Consider the following 14,029-nt stretch of genomic DNA (forward strand, 5'->3'; position numbering starts at 1 on the left):
AGATGTTCGACTAGCAGGTGTCCACATACTTTTGGTCATGTTGTGTATATGCTTTTTAACACTTCTCACAGTTTACTGTTGATTTAAAAAGTGGTGTTACTCTAGTTTTGAAATATAGGGAGAAATAATATTAAATACAGTTTAAAATGTTGAATTACTGTTGATGGCTCCTGTACAAAGTTACTCAGTCAAATACTGTAGTTTCCAGTGCCGATGGAAAGATTCTCCCAAAAACTGGTAATTACAACACTTGACCAGTAGGAGGCAGTAGAGTCATACTTGAGTGAATATATTCGGGTGTTTCCCCATTAGCTTGTAATTACAACACTTGGCCAGAAGGAGGCAGTAGATTGCTGATAGAGTGAATATGTTCTGGTGTTTCCCCAGAAGCTGTGGTGTGTTGTTTCTTTTCTTCATTTGATACAAAAAATTCCATAACTTTTCTCTGGAAACAATGTTCACATACCCTTTTAACCTTACTGCTTAGAATAGCCATAGAAAAAAAAAAATGCTTAGTCAGCCTGGTTCCAACCTTCACATAAGCCATCTTGGTTCATGTCCTGGTTATCTGCATGGGATGTTTATTTACTTCCAACCTGGCTTAGTTTCCCAGATGCCAGGAAGATGAGACAATAAACCTTTCCAGGCTATCTCTATCTCGGGTCACACACAACATCTTGTCTATTGAATGCCAACTTTTAGGTTTTTAAGTCATTCATTATCAGCTCAAGCAATCTCCAGCAAAACCCATTTCTTTACCACACGTCCAGACTAACTGCAGGAAGATAGAGTGGAAACCATCTGTTTACAGAAACACAGAATTAAACAGAACAGAAATATCTCACCGTTTGTTAATTAAATAATTGCTAACTATTAATATTAAACAAATCAGGTAAATATGTAATTTTCTATCGACCTCTGGCTTTCTCATATAATGGGTTTTGAGAAAGAGGCGAGGAGATAGGACGGAGATAGAACGCGAGGAGTATGTCCATGTCACTGTATGCTACTCGCTAGTACTTTGTGCTGTGGCTGCAGCAACCCAGGTTTAAAATCTGTGTCAGAGCATTGCAGCACACAATGTCCTGGCAAAAGGGCTCCTTCTGAATAAGTTCAAACGCACTGCGTCATCTACATTTTTAATCTAACTACAAACTGTAGCATTAGCTGAACTGGCTAACTACCCAACTCAGCATTTAGTCAGCTTATACACATCACTGTCCCAGCATGAATAGCCTCTACAAGCATGCTCTGGTAGCTCGCCGTGATCGTATAGTAGTTAGTACTCTGCGTTGTGGCTGCAGGAGATCCGGGTCATGGCATTGTGTTACTCAATGTCATGGTGAAAGTGCCCATTTTGAATTAGATAAAATGGTGTGGTGGTGATGAATAGATCCGTCTCGCCACAAGCTCCTACAAAACTGCAGGTTTCTACATTTCCTAGGTTTTTTTCTATTATTTTTCTCAGATTTTCTTATTTAACACCTCTTTTACCCTGCTGCTACTCTCTGTTTATCATATATAGTCACTTTAACTATACATTAATGTAGATATTACCTCAATTATCCTGACTAAGCGGTGCCCCCGCACATTGGCTACCTCTGACTATTTGCATTGTGTCCCGTCATCCCCCCCGCCAACCCCTCTCTTATGCTGCTGCTACTCTCTGTTTATCATCTATGCACAGTCACTTTAACTGTAAATTCATGTACATATTACCTCAATTAGCCCGACTAACCGGTGCCCCCCGCACATTGACTCTGTACCTGTACCACCTGAATAGAGCCTCGCTACTGTTATTTTCACTGTCATTCTACTGTTTTTTTTATTTCTTTACTATTGTTTATGTAATACCTATGTTTTACTAAAAAATTGCACTGTTGGTTAGAGCCTGTAAGTAAGCATTTCACTGTAAAGTCTACCTACACCTGTTGTATTCGGCGCACGTGACAAATACACTTTGATTTGATTTGTATATGTTCCAGTGAGGGAATAGAGCTTCTCAGGTCCACTCCGCTGTGGAGAGGTAGCTTAGCTGCTAACGCTAGACAGGACAATGTGAAAACTAACTCATCAAAGTCTTTTCTTTCGTATTCCTTAAAACTTCACTAGGGTAGGGGGCAGCATTCGGAAATGTGGATGAAAGCGTGCCCAAATTAAACTGCCTGCTACTCAGGCCCAGAAGCTAGGATATGCATATTATTAGTAGATTTGGATAGAAAACACACTGACATTTCTAAAACTGTTTGAATGATGTCTGTGAGTATAACAGAACTCATACGGCAGGCGAACACCTGAGAAAAATCCAACCAGGAAGTGGGAAATCTGAGGTTTGTAGTTTTTCAAGTGATTGCCTATCCAATGTACTGTGTCTATGGGGTCATATTGCACTTCATAAGGCTTCCACTAGATGGCAACAGTCTTTAGAACTTTGTTTCAGGCTTCTACTATGAAGGGGGAGAGAATAAGAGCTGTTTGAATCAGGGGTCTGGCTGAAAGCCATTAATTTAGTCACGCACACGGCCGTGAGCGCAAGCTCCATTCCTTTTCATTTCTAAAGACAAAGGAATTGTCTGGTTGGAGTATTATTGAAGATTCGTGATAAAAACATCTTAAAGATTGATTCTACACATCGTTTGACATGTTTCTACAAACTGTATTAGAACTTTTTTGACTTTTCGTCTAAAAAGGAGGTATGATGGACTTTAGCGAACAAAACTAACATTTGTTGTCTAACATGGAGACCTGGGAGTGCCATCAGATGAAGATCATCAAAGGTAAGTGATTAATTTAATTGCTATTTCTGACTTTTGTGAGCCCTCTCCTTGGCTGGAAAATGGCTGTATGGTTTTCTGTGACTAGGCGCTGACCTAACATAATCGCATGGTGTGCCTTGGCAGTAAAGCCTTTTTGAAATCGGACACTGTGGTTGGATTTACAAGAAGTTTATCTTTAAAATGGTGTATAATACTTGTATGTTTGAGGAATTTTAATTATGGTATTTCTGTTGTTTTGAATTTGGCGCCCTGCAATTTCACTGGCTTTTGTCGAGGTGGGACGCTACCGTTCCACTTGTACCAGAGAGGTTCTTAAGAGGCCTCTTCTTGTTGTAGTGTTTTTCTATTTAAAAAAAACACTTCAGTTGTATATAGTAGAAAAGTATGTTCAAGTTTGAGATTCTCCACTGAGCTTGCTCAGGACTAGGCTTAATCGTTATCCGGGAAACCACGCCGTTACGTTGACTTGAGGTCAAGTGCACATTTGAAGTGCACTGTGTCATTTAATGTATGACATGGTTGGTATTTATACAGGTGCAGTATTTACTCAGCTCTCACCTACTCAATGTTATGGCTAGGTTGTAGGCTACATGTTACATGGATTCATTTAATTTCCCATAATGTGCCACAGTGATTGAATCATGTTTTAAATGTGAATCACTGGTAAAAGACTACATACTGTAGCCGACGTTCCACCATAGATTAAAAACTATGTGGACACTTTGGTGCGTCTCGAGCTGAACGGGTTTAAGATCTCCTGGACAAGCAGATGAAACGATTAAAGTTGTTTAGTTATCCAGTTATTTTAGCTACAGGTGTAGAAAATCGAGTACACAGCCATGCAATCTCCATAGACAAACATTGGCAGTAGAATGGCTTTACTGAAAAGCTCAGTGACTTTCAACGTGGCACCGTCATAGGATGCCACCTGTCCAACAAGTCAGTTCGTCAAATTTCTGCACTGCTAGTCAAGTGGTCAAGAGCTGTTATTGTGAAGTGGAAAATTCTAGCAGCAACAACAGCTCAGCTGCGAAGTGGTAGGCCACACAAGCCCATAGTATGGGACTGCCGAGTGCTGAAGAAATCATCTTATCTTCGGTTGCAACATTCACTACTGAGTTCCAATCTGCCTCTGGAAGCAACGTCAGCACACTAACTGTTCATCGGGAGCTTCAGGAAATGGGTTTCCATGGCCGAAATCTACACTCAAGCCTAAGATCACCATGAACAATGCCAAGCGTCGGATGGAGTGGTGTAAAGCTTACCGCCATTGGACTCTGGAACATTCTAAATACGTTCTCTGGAGTGATGAATCACCCTTCACCATCTGGCAGTCCTACGGACAAATTTGGGTTTGGCGGATGCCATCAGAACGCCACCTGACCAAATGCATAGTGCCAACTGTAAAGTTTGGTGGAGGAGGAATGATGGTCTGGGAATGTTTTTCATGGTTCGGGCTAGTCCCCTTAGTTCCAGTGAAGGGAAATCTTAAAGCAACGGTATACAATGACACTCTAGACAATTCTGTGCTTCCAACTTTGTGGCAACAGTTTGGGGAAGGCCCTTTTTTCACCATGACAATGCTCCCTGTGCTGTGCACAAAGCAAGGTCCATACAGAAATAGTTTGCTGAGAAATGTGTGGAAGAATTTGGCAGGCCTGCACAGAGCCCTGACCTCAATCCCCATCGAACACTTTTGGAACGCCGACTGTGAGCCTGGCCTAATCGCCAAACCTCACTAATGCTCTTGTGGCTGAATGGAAGCAAGTCCCTGCAACAATGTTCCAACATCTTGTGTAAAGCCTTCCCATAAGAGTGGAGGCTGTAATAGCAGCAAAGAGGACACCAACTCCATATTAATGGCCATGATTTTGGAATGAGATGTTCGACTAGCAGGTGTCCACATACTTTTGGTCATGTTGTGTATATGCTTTTTAACACTTCTCACAGTTTACTGTTGATTTAAAAAGTGGTGTTACTCTAGTTTTGAAATATAGGGAGAAATAATATTAAATACAGTTTAAAATGTTGAATTACTGTTGATGGCTCCTGTACAAAGTTACTCAGTCAAATACTGTAGTTTCCAGTGCCGATGGAAAGATTCTCCCAAAAACTGGTAATTACAACACTTGACCAGTAGGAGGCAGTAGAGTCATACTTGAGTGAATATATTCGGGTGTTTCCCCATTAGCTTGTAATTACAACACTTGGCCAGAAGGAGGCAGTAGATTGCTGATAGAGTGAATATGTTCTGGTGTTTCCCCAGAAGCTGTGGTGTGTTGTTTCTTTTCTTCATTTGATACAAAAAATTCCATAACTTTTCTCTGGAAACAATGTTCACATACCCTTTTAACCTTACTGCTTAGAATAGCCAATTATATTTCCAACAACAATTTAATTTGTTTTGCTTCTTTTTGAAGGCCTCACTGTCAATTTGAGCATTAAACTAATGCATTCTGGGAAGAATTTAGATCAATACAGGATTTTGTTTGGTGAATAATGAAATAGAAAAATTTTGAATATTCTCATACAGGTTTAGTTTACCTTGAACGTTCACTTTAAGAGTTTGTCCTGAAAAATCTATTGTTTCAACAACATTATATTGTAATTAACGACATGTTTGATGTTTTATGTACAATATGTATATTTGTATAAACTACACCTTATATAAAATAGAAGAAGAATTTGAATTTCACTGAATTAAATTCTATTTCCTTTCATTTAATTCAAATTCTGTATCGTGTTTGCTACTTCAATTCAATAATTGAATTGGAATTTATTTGTCATTCTCGGCTCTATTTGGAATTTAGACCAACCCTGGTGAGAAAGGGGTTCCATCTCACAACCCATATAAATACGTAAACCTTCTTTCAAATATCTTGTATTTTCTCACAAAAACCGTATGTAGTATATGTATCAAATCAAAACAAAGTTTATTTGTCACGTGCGCCGAATACAACAGACCTTACAGTGAAATGCTTACTTACAGGTTCTAACCAATAGTGCAAAAAAGGTATTACGTGAACAATAGGTAGGTAAAGAAATAAAACAACAGTAAAAAGACAGGCTATATACAGCGGCGAGGCTTAAAAGTAGGCTACTTACAGACATAGGTTAGTCAGGCTGATTGTGGTAGTATGTACATGTATATATGGTTAAAGTGACTATGCATATGTGATGAACAGAGAGTAGCAGTAGCGTAAAAGAGGGGTTGGTGGGTGGTGGGTGGAAAACAATGCAGATAGCCTGGTTAGCCAATGTGCGGGAGCACTGGTTGGTTGGCCCAATTGAGGTAGTATGCACATGAATGTATAGTTAAAGTGACATACACTGCTCAAAAAAATAAAGGGAACACTAAAATAACACATCCTAGATCTGAATGAATACAATATTCTTATTAAATAAGTTTTTCTTTACATAGTTGAATGTGCTGACAACAAAATCACACAAAAATTATCAATGGAAATCAAATTTATCAACCCATGGAGGTCTGGATATGGAGTCACACTCAAAATTAAAGTGGAAAACCACAGTACAGGCTGATCCAACTTTGATGTAATGTCCTTAAAACAAGTCAAAATGAGGCTCAGTAGTGTGTGTGGCCTCCATGTGCCTGTATGACCTCCCTACAATGCCTGGGCATGCTCCTGATGAGGTGGTGGATGGTCTCCTGAGGGATCTCCTCCCAGACCTGGACTAAAGCATCCGCCAACTCCTGGACAGCCTGTTGGTGGATGGAGCGAGACATGATGTCCCAGATGTGCTCAATTGGATTCAGGTCTGGGGAACGGGCGGGCCAGTCCATAGCATCAATGCCTTCCTCTTGCAGGAACTGCTGACACACTCCAGCCACATGAGGTCTAGAATTGTCTTGCATTAGGAGGAATCCAGGGCCAACCGCACCAGCATATGGTCTCACAAGGGGTCTGAGGATCTCATCTCGGTACCTAATGGCAGTCAGGTTACCTCTGGCGAGCACATGGAGGGCTTTGCGGCCCCCCAAAGAAATGCCACCCCACACCATGACTGACCCACCGCCAAACCGGTCATGCTGGAGGAGGTTGCAGGCAGCAGAACGTTCTCCACGGCGTCTCCAGACTGTCACGTCTGTCACGTGCTCAGTGTGAACCTGCTTTCATCTGTGAAGAGCACAGGGCGCCAGTGGTGAATTTGCCAATCTTGGTGTTCTCTGGTAAATGCCAAACGTCCTGCACAGTTTTAGGCTGTAGGCACACCTGTGGACGTCGGGCCCTCATACCACCCTCATGGAGTCTGTTTCTGACCGTTTGAGCAGACACATGCACATTTCTGGCCTGCTGGAGGTCATTTTGCAGGGCTCTGGCAGTGCTCCTCCTTGCACAAAGGCGGAGGTAGCTGTCCTGCTTCTGGGTTGTTGCCCTCCTACGGCCTCCTCCACGTCTACTGATGTACTGGCCTGTCTCCTGGTAGTGCCTCCATGCTCTGGACACTACGCTGACAGACACAGCAAACCTTCTTGCCACAGCTCGCATTGATGTGCCATCCTGGATGAGCTGCACTCCCTGAGCCACTTGTGTGGGTTGTAGACTCCGTCTCATGCTACCACTAGAGTGAAAGCACCGCCAGCATTCAAAAGTGACCAAAACATTTGCAGAACCACTCCTTTATTGGGGGTGTCTTGCTAATTGCCTATAATTTCTACCTGTTGTCTATTCCATTTGCACAACAGCATGTGAAATGTATTGTCAATCAGTGTTGCTTCCTAAGTGGACAGTTTGATTTCACAGAAGTGTGATTGACTTGGAGTTACATTGTGTTGTTTAAGTGTTCCCTTTATTTTTTTGAGCAGTGTATATGATAAACAGAGAGTTGCAGCAGCATAAAAAGAGGGGTTGGGGGTGGCACACAATGCAAATAGTCCAGATAGCCATTTGATTACCTGTTCAGGAGTCTTATGACTTGGGGGTAAAAACTGTTGAGAAGCCTTTTTGCCCTAGACTTGGCACTCCGATACTGCTTGCCATGCGGTAGTAGTGAGAACAGTCTATGACTGGGGTGGCTGGGGACTTTGACCATTTTTAGTGCCTTCCTCTGACAACGCCTGGTGTAGAGGTCCTGGACGGCAGGCAGCTTAGCCCCAGTGATGTACTGGGCCATACGCACTACCCTCTGTAGTGCCTAGCGGTCAGAGGCTGAGCAATTGCCGTACCAGGCAGTGATGCAACCATGCAACCATGCGCTCGATGTTGCAGCTGTAGAACCTTTTGAGGATCTCAGGACCCATGCCAAATCTTTTTAGTTTCCTGAGGAGGAATAGGCTTTGTCGTGCCCTCTTCACAACTGTCTTGGTGTGTTTGGACCATTCTAGTTTGTTGTTAATGAGGATACCAAGGAACTTGAAGCTCTCAACATGCTCAACTACAGCCCCATCGATGAGAATGGGGGCGTAGCAGAATTTAGCAGAATAGCAGAATTTCTTGTAAGCTTCCGGGTTAGAGTCCCGCACCTTGAAAGTGTCAGGTCTATCCTTTAGCTCAGTGCGGATGTTGCCTGTAATCCATGGCTTCTGGTTGGGGTATGTACATACAGTCACTGTGGGTACGATGTTCTCGATGCACTTATTGATAAAGCCAGTGACTGATGTTGTGTACTCCTCAATGCCATCGGAAAAATCCAGGAACATGCTCCAGTCTGTGATAGCAAAACAGTCCTGTAGTTTAGCATCTGCTTCATCTGACCACTTTTTTATAGACCGAGTCACTGGTGCTTCCTGCGTAGATTTTGGCTTGTAGGCAGGAATCAGGAGGATAGCGTTGTGGTCGGATATACCAAATGGAGGGCGAGGGAGAGCTTTTTACGCGTCTCTGTGTGTAGAGTACAGGTGATCTAGAATTTATTTCCCTCTGGTTGCACATTTACCATGTTGATGGAAATTTGGTAGAACTGATAAAAGTTTCCCTGCATTAAAGTTTCCGGCCACTAGGAGCGCCGCCTCTGGGTGAGTTTGCTTATTTCCTTATACAGCTGACTGAGTGCGGTCTTAGTGCCAGCATCTGTCTGTGGTGGTAAATAAACAGCCACGAAAGTATAGCTGAAAACTCTCTAGGCAAGTAGTGGCATGCAATTTATAACAATATACTCTACTTCAGGCGAGCAAAATCTAGAGGCTTACTTAGATTTCGTGCACCAGCTGTTGTTTACAAATATGCACAGACCCCCCGACTCCCCCCTCGTGTGCTGTTCTATCCTGCCGGTGCAGCGTATATCCCGCTAGCTGAATATCCATGTCATCATTCAGTCACCATTCCGTGAAACATAGGATATTACAGTTTTTGATGTCCCGTTGGTAGGATATTTGTGATCGTACCTCGTCTAATACATTGTACAATGATTGCACGTTGGCGAGTAGTATTGATGGTAACGGTAGCTTTCCCACTCACCTTTTCCGGGTGCTGACCAGGCATCTGGCTCTTTGTCCTCTGTACCTGCGTCGCTTCCTCTTGCAAATAATGGGGATGTTGGCCCTGTCGGGTGTTTGGAGAATGTCCTGTGCATCTTGCTTGTTGAAGAAAAAATCTTCATCTAATCCGAGGTCAGTGATCGCTGTCCTGATATCCAGAAGCTCTTTGTCTAATCCGAGGTGAGTGATCGCTGTCCTGATATCCAGAAGCTCTTTGTCTAATCCGAGGTGAGTGATCTCTGTCCTGATATCCAGAAGCTCTTTGTCTAATCCGAGGTGAGTGATCGCTGTCCTGATATCCAGAAGCTCTTTGTCTAATCCGAGGTGAGTGATCTCTGTCCTGATATCCAGAAGCTCTTTGTCTAATCCGAGGTGAGTGATCGCTGTCCTGATATCCAGAAGCTCTTTGTCTAATCCGAGGTGAGTGATCACTGTCCTGATATCCAGAAGCTCTTTGTCTAATCCGAGGTGAGTGATCGCTGTCCTGATATCCAGAAGCTCTTTGTCTAATCCGAGGTGAGTGATCACTGTCCTGATATCCAGAAGCTCTTTGTCTAATCCGAGGTGAGTGATCACTGTCCTGATATCCAGAAGCTCTTTGTCTAATCCGAGGTGAGTGATCGCTGTCCTGATATCCAGAAGCTCTTTGTCTAATCCGAGGTGAGTGATCGCTGTCCTGATATCCAGAAGCTCTTTGTCTAATCCGAGGTGAGTGATCGCTGTCCTGATATCCAGAAGCTCTTTTCTGCCGTAAAATACGGTTGCAGAAACATTATGAACAAAATAAGTTACAAATATCGTGAAAACCCCCACATAATAGCACAATTGGTTGGGCGCCCGTAACACTGCTGCCATTTCTTCCGGCGCCATTTTATTGTAATTTATTTGATTTATGTATGTAATGAACCTGAAAGAAATGCAATACTATTTGAACCCAGGTCTGCTACATTACAGAGATGTGGATCTGTCTGTCACTGCAGCACCAGCAGGTTCACAACTCTCTGGCATCCTCCCAGTTGGCACCCTATTCCCTATTTAGTGCATTACTTTTTACTAAGGCCCTTTGCACCATATATGGAGTAGGGTGCTATTTTGGAACTCAGGCAATGCTTCTTCTCTGTCCCCCTGCGTCTGCCCCAGGGCAAAACACAGACAGCAGCTTATCCTGTAACCACTAATGAAACATGTGACCTTTATCTTTTACACTGTGAGCTGCACTGAGCCAGATGACATTAGCTGGAGAGGAGCCAGGAAGAAGGGGACTGGAGAATTAGAACCAGATTCAGTGAGATCAGGAAGTAACACGTATAGTGCATCTCTATGGATGATAAATGTGTGATCATTATTTGTTATGCAATATGTTTATTATGCTGTCTAAATGTTGATATGTGACCTGTTGTATAAATGATTGGAGATAGGCGCAGGAATTCGTAATTGGGGGGTTTAATACTCCACCCAAAATATACAACATGTCGTGAAAAGGCACGGGGACGAAGCCCAAAACAAACACGTATACAGAAACACAGGGGTGTAACCCAAACAAAAGAGTGAGGTGCTTTTTGGTGCTTTGAATGTCTGAATCAGACCTGAGTTTGAGTTGGAGGTTTCTTAAATTTATCTGTACAAATTTGTATTTCAGTTTACTTGACGCACACTCAAACTCTCAACATGGCAACCACACTGCAGTTGATCGGTGGTGGAGGAGGCAGCTCCTTTGAATTCCACGGCATGAAAAACGGTGCCACCCTCAAGAAGATCGGAGTGGCGGTGGAAGGCTGGCAGGTCAAAGCTGTGCGGGCGGAGCTTACCGACGGGCGCGTTGAGACCTTTGGAAATTCACACACTTTCAATGAGTTTGAGTTCAACCTCGGCGAGCGCATCACCAAGCTGTCTCTGTGGGGTAACGGCATCGGCACACGTCTGGGTGCCGGCAAGTTCACCATGAGTAAGAACCGGCAGTTTTTTTTTAAATGACCAGCTGGCCACTGAAGACTGAGTACACCATAGATGTGGGGTCCGGAATCTGCCTGGGGCTGGAGGGCAGGTCTGGCTCGGACATCGACTGCATGGGCTTCCTCTTCATCAACACCGTCAAGTCGTCCGAGCTGACCGACATGAAGTATCCCACCCTGTCCCTCTTCAAACCCCAGGTGTGTGTAGGCGACTCAGGAAAACTCTACCGATGCTCTAACATTGAGGGGGCTGTCCACTTTAAAACATATAATCCAATATGGGGGTTGACATTCATCAGGCATCTAATTTCTAGGACAGTCACACACACATACACACACATTAGATTATATTGTTAGCTTTCTAAAAATCAATTGATCAGTTCCTCACTGATGATTAGTTCTTAAATTGTCTTTGTCTTGTCTGAACAATTTGTATCTTTGTGTGTGTGTTGATTTTAGGTGACCCCAGAATATGTGAAGTCCATGTCTCACCACAACGACACTTCCTTGGTTCAAGAAGAGTCCATTACATACAGCAAGAGACTGACCAATACTTCCTCCTGGTCCGTCAGCAAAAATATAGAATCCACCTTGAGTGTGTTGGTCAAAGCAGGGATCCCGGATCTGGTCGAGGTGACATCAGGGTTCAGCTTGACCGTGGGAGTGGAGCAATCCACCAGCCTGCAGAAGACAGAGACCATAACAGAATCAGATACCATCAACCTGAAGATCCCGCCAGGGAAGACCATGAATGTTGAGATCACAGTGGGGAGAGCAAATATCGACCTCGACTACAGGGCCACAGTGAATGTCACCTGCATGAATGGCAGCCAGCTGGTCTTCCTATCCAACGGCATCTACACTGGTGTGACTGACACTTCAGCGAGGGTATCCACAAAGGAGACATGAGACAAGTGTATGACATCATGAATAGTATGCACAGTGATAGAATGTGACACCATTACTAAATCTATGTGTGCCTTTTCTGTTATTATGATCTTCTTTGAGTGATTCTAATTGAACCATGTTGACTCAGCACTTTCTGTTATTATTATCTACTTTGAGTGATTCTAATTGAACCATGTTGACTCAGCACTTTCTGTTATTATGATCTTCTTTGAGTGATTCTAATTGAACCATGTTGACTCAGCTCTTTATTTCTGTCTCAGCAGAGGGTATAACAACAGGTGGGTCATTCCCACAATCCGGTGCCTTTTGTGTCCAATAACATGTTAACACATGTTTTGTGTGAATTATTGAACAACATTCATTACAAAATGTTTTGTTATACAGTTAGACCCCCATTTACCATTTAAAAAAATGGTATGTAACTGTAACTTAATTTCATGAATGTTAAACTATTTACCTTGTGTGTCAGTAACCTTTTGCCATATCCCCAGTTAAGTTTATTCAACTTCCATTGGATATACTATTCATAAAATTCACAAATATTTAAATTATCATTAAGTTGAGTTTGTCAGGATTTGGCCAGGGTTGTTCCGGTTTTGGTCACTAGCTGCCCCCATTGTGCTTTTTGACCCTTTTGTTTTCCCTTGTTCCCAGTTATTATTTGCACCTGTGCCTCGTTTCCCTTGATTGTATTTAAACCCTTAGTTTTCCTCAGTTCTTTGTTCTGTGTTTGTATGTTAGCATCCAGCCCCAGCCATGCTGTGAACTTGAGGTACTCTGGTTTTGTTCTTGTCTATTTTTGGATTATTCTTTTGAGGTTTGTTTTTTCCCTGCTGTTCTTACCACTTTGTGGATTTTCCTTGTGTCTTGGAGGATATACATTTTTTTATCTTGGAATTACTTTTGACGTTGTGGATTTATATTTTTGCCTGAAGATCTTTTCCTTTTTTCTTTATTAAATCACCGTCTCTACGCACAATTGGCCCAGCGTCGTCCGGGTTAGGGAGGGCTTTGTCGGTGGGGATGTCCTTGTCTCATCGCGCACCAGCGACTCCTGTGGCGGGCCGGGCGCAGTGCGCGCTAACCAAGGTTGCCAGGTGCACAGTGTTTCCTCCGACACATTGGTGCGGCTGGCTTCCGGGTTGGATGCGCGCTGTGTTAAGAAGAAGTGCGGCTTGGTTGGGTTGTGTATCGGAGGACGCATGACTTTCAACCTTCGTCTCTCCCGAGCCCGTACGGGAGTTGTACCGATGAGACAAGATAGTAGCTACTACAACAATTGGATACCACGAAATTGGGGAGAAAAAGGGATAAAAATTCAAAAACATATATATACAGTGCCTTGCGAAAGAATAATTTTGCACGCCCAATTTTTCAGTTTTTGATTTGTTAAAAAAGTTTGAAATATCCAATAAATGTCGTTCCACTTCATGATTGTGTCCCACTTGTTGTTGATTCTTCACAAAAAATACAGTTTTATATCTTTATGTTTGAAGCCTGAAATGTGGCAAAAGGTCGCAAAGTTCAAGGGGGCCGAATACTTTCGCAAGGCACTGTATATATAGATAGATAAATCACCGTCTCTAGTACTGCTGTGTCTGCCTCATCTTCTGGGTTGTGCCGACTATTAGTGGCTCAGTTTACTAAGTGACTGTTTCTCTCACCGGAGACCTGAGTTCGTAACCGGGTCCTGACAGAGTTGTTCTCTTTCTTAAGAATTGTTTATCATGATTCATTTATTATTTAATATAAGAATCATCCAATGTGTTTGTTAGCACACATGCAGTCACTCACATTCATGCTACTCACACATCACAACTGCTACTAACAGACTCTTATTATAATGGCTAAATACTGCACAACTTAAACCCTCCCCCTTTCCCAAAAGACATGTAAATATTGGATTAGAAATTGTGGAGAATATCAGCAGCATCTCAGTTTCAATTTATCAG

General features: G+C 42.8%; 1 pseudogene; it reads left to right on the forward strand.

Moving 5' to 3' along the window:
* The first annotated feature begins 10,863 nt into the window (after positions 1-10,863).
* LOC139367774 (aerolysin-like protein) lies at positions 10,864-12,077 on the forward strand (annotated as a pseudogene).
* Positions 12,078-14,029: the final 1,952 nt, after the last annotated feature.

This window comes from Oncorhynchus clarkii, chromosome 16 (genome assembly GCF_045791955.1).
Source record: "Oncorhynchus clarkii lewisi isolate Uvic-CL-2024 chromosome 16, UVic_Ocla_1.0, whole genome shotgun sequence".
Taxonomy (NCBI): Eukaryota; Metazoa; Chordata; class Actinopteri; order Salmoniformes; family Salmonidae; genus Oncorhynchus; species Oncorhynchus clarkii.